Below are 4,001 nucleotides of genomic sequence, written 5' to 3' on the forward strand. Positions count from 1 at the left end.
TGGACTGAAAAAATAAGGAATATGGAGCCCAATTGACTATACTATTGGCAGCTACTTTAAAGGAACACACCAACATTTTGGGGAAAATAAGCTTATCCACCATCGCCCCCAAAGTTAGATAAGATGATACATACCCTTCTTGTCTAAATCTGACGCACCCACGGTTAGTCTAGCTTAGCATACTCATTGAGGTGGTCAGAACCAAATAGCCTATAGCTCCCAAAAGTGACAAAAGAACTCCAACATTTTCCTATTTACATGTTGTGATTTGTATAGCACAAATACCCATTTAAAATGAGAAACAGCGATTTTCTAAGCCTACATGTATACTGTACATACTTCGAACTATGTTCTCATTCAGGTGAAGCACTGCTACTTGGGCAGAGTGATTTGCTCGCAGCACCTGAAACACTCTGGTTTTACTTCTGCAAATCTCAAGTAGCCAGTGCTTCCCAATTTCCCAAAAATGTTTGTATGTTCCTTTAATGCTATTGATGGTAGCAGACATGGTATGGCATGGTGGAGGTGCTCTTCTTAAACCTCCACTAACATTCCATGCCATTGTGATTGCAGTCTGTGGCCATAATCTGCTGCAAAGGGCTGACATTCAGGCATGGCCAATTATTGATTGATGTAGTATAGTACCGGTTGATGTAGTATAGTATTGATGGATGTAGTATTAATTGATACCTAAGGTCTCCTTTGCCTTGTAGGTTGAATGTTGTTCCTTGTTGGTGTTGTTTGTTGCTTTGGATAAAAGTGTCTGCTAAATGAATAAATGTAAATGTCTAATGTATGGCCAATGCCTGTATATGGGCATGGAACACATCAGAGTGCAGTTTCTGTAGCTGTTGAAATTGCTCTAGTGTGATTTGTATCAAACGTAGTATGAAACATTACCTTTGTGTTCTGAACGAAATCACTGGCATTATGACTGTGTAGGAGCATTATGCCTGTGTACTGTAGGAGCATGGGTAGACTTGTGTTTGGGTTAATCCTGGCTTGTAAATACTTACCAAGGCAAGTTAATAAAATACAGAATATGTTAATACCAAATATAGGACAGAATAAATGTGAATTTCCAAGACAGCATGGTCTGAGGCTAGCTTAACTAGTTTGTGTCTAGAAAATACCTTTTTCTCCTTGATGATCCAGTCTCTAATCTATAAATCTATTTAAAAAGTTATCTTAAGAAATTGTATTGGCTTGGCTACATGTGATGTCAAGTTAAACTGTTCAGATGCTTCAATAAGAATAGAACAAGAATACCCTTGGGGGCAGGTTGTGAATCTTTTTTCAGTTTTGTACTACTTCACCACTTTGTTAGACCCTTGAAACCTTGATCCACCTTGGGAAGGTCAAATTAAGACTTATTCAGTTTTAGAGGCAATTTACATTTGCTTTACATTTTGTAAATAAAAAAGGACAGATTATGGACAAAAGAGAGAAAGTTGGCCTTCTTAAAATATTCTAATTTCTAGTTCCCTTAATGTGTGCATGAAGTAACAATTGATTTGGGTGTAGGATGATGTACTAGAGGATATTCAAAATTGCATACACAGTGTGTAGAATAGAAGTATGCATGCACAGCTCAAGGGATTTCATTTTTCATTGTATTCATTTGTTTCTTGAGTAAACATCCCACTTCCTCCTCCTCCTCCTCCTCCTCATCTTCCTCCTCCTCCTCCAGCTCATCCTCTCCTTCATGATCCTTTCTTTCTGTTCTTCTTCCTCCTCCTCCTCCTTTCCTTTTATGCTCTCTCTCTCTTTCTCTCTCTCTCTCAGCTACTCCTCATGCAGACCACTTCATTTCAATCACCTCTCTTCTTCCCCGTCTTCATCGCCTTGGAAACAGCCATGACAGCCATCTCTCTTTCACAATCTCTCACTCACTCTCCCACTCACACAAACGTACCCACACACACATACACAGACAGACAGACAGACACACACACACACACACACACACACACACAGCACTCTGTCTGCTTGTCCCTCTGTGTTGATTCCTGTCACATCCTCTGTCTGCACCTCTCTTTCTCTCCATCAGCCTCCTCCTCTCGCCCGCCGTGTGAGGGGCCAGGTCAGCAGAGTTATGTCCACCTGGACATTACACACACACACACACACACACACACACACACACACACACACACACACACACACACACACACACACACACATACACACCAACCACATAATCACACACCCTACTCTGTCTGATCCGGAGTCAGATCAGGGAGGGGACAGTGGATGAGCATCTTGTTTTACTTACAGTACAGATCTGTATGTCAATATGATATTTAAAAGGGATGGATACAAATAGACTGTTGTTGATGTGTTCTGACTTAGAGAGTATGTGTGTGTTTGTGATGTCAGGGTTTGGCCGACTTTCTTGGTCGGAAAGAGGATTGTGTGTGTGTTTGTGTCTGTAGTGTGGATGTAGGTGTTAGTGTGTGTGTGTGTGGATAGAGAGAGAGAGAGAGAGAGAGAGAGAGAGGGAGAGAGAGAAGAAGAACAGGAATGATGCATGAATCATGACACAGAAAGAAGTGAAACACCTTAATGGAGCTTGTGTCAGAAGTAGGTGTACAAATGTCTCTGAGTGTTTGCTGGGTAGGTGGTGTGGGGGAGCTAAAGGCACATGATTTAAATAAAAGGATCTGCAGTTGCCTGGCTACGGGCAGGGGATCTGCTGTTGCCCCTGTCTGCTACCTCTTCCCTCGCGGGCAGGCTACACCAGTCAATGAGCAGAGACCGACACACTCAATGCTTAAGACATGCTCGCACGCAGGAGATTTAACACAGGCAGCATACTCGCTATCGAGAATTGACTACAGCCACTTTAGCAGCGGGATCTCTCTCTCTCTCTCTCTCTCTCTCTCTCTCTCTGCCAAGCTATCTATCTTTCCCTTTCTCTCTGTCTTGATCGTGCTCTCTCTCTCTCTATCTCTCTCTCACTTTCTCTCTGTTTGTCTCTGTGTGTTCTACACGCACACACACATACATACAGTACTGTAGAGGAGGAAGTAATCTGTCGCCATCAACATGGAGACCCTTGAATGGTTCTGTAAGAGTGATGCTGACGTGAAGGTAGGCTGATCCCAGTGGCCGTGAGCTTGGCTGCGCTCGCTGGTAGTGCCTCTGTCTCACATCTCCTTTACCCAGAAACTGGAATTGTGAAAGCTGGAGGTGGATATGTTGCAGTGTGGTTGGTCATCCTCTGTGGTTATTGGTATCTGTTGATCTTACCTTTGGGTCAGGGCATTATGGTCAGTGTAGGTAGGCTACTGGTGCCTGGAGTAAGGTCTGCTAGTTGTGTCAGGATGATTGTGACTGTGCGGAGAGTAAGACTGCAGAGAATGTCTTGCATGTTCTTGAATCTTAATATCTTGTTACAATCACTATTAAAGTGTGTATAATTGTGTATTCACCTACAGACCTACCTTTATGCTCTTCCATCAAAAATATTTGTAAGTGCATTGGAAACTTTGTCAAATTGTATACAAAAATTACATGTCATAGTTAGTTGTGAGATTCAGTAGAATCTGTCAAGGTTTCCAGGGTAATATGATGCATACTCCTACTGTCAACATGCTGAAAATCAGACTCTGTGACAAACTTTGCTACAGAACACAGAAGTAGCAGACGTAAATGGAGACAATTTAGGATATCCCACTATCAGATGAAGCTGAATTGTCTAATAAAAGTCTTTTTGTTGTTGTTGATGAAATCCTTGTTTTTATTATTATTTATTAATGTAATTTTCCTTACAGAGTCTAGGTTTGTATAGCCTATGTTTATGGTTATTGTTATTATTCTGTCCAAACTATTTTGTTTATCTCTATTAGTATTTTTTGTAGGCCATATGACTACTTTAAACTGTTCATTTTCAAGGACAATGTTTCATATTTTTCACAGCTTTGGACAGAAGTGTCTGCTAAAAACCATGGCCATAACCATAACCACAGTTGCATCTCTGCCCCTGTCCCCAGATAAAG

Source organism: Alosa pseudoharengus, unplaced genomic scaffold (assembly GCF_046254945.1).
Source record: "Alosa pseudoharengus isolate Yale_2024_CS ecotype anadromous, Long Island Sound unplaced genomic scaffold, YU_APseudo_1.1 YU_APseudo_1.1_scf_2, whole genome shotgun sequence".
Lineage (NCBI taxonomy): Eukaryota > Metazoa > Chordata > Actinopteri > Clupeiformes > Clupeidae > Alosa > Alosa pseudoharengus.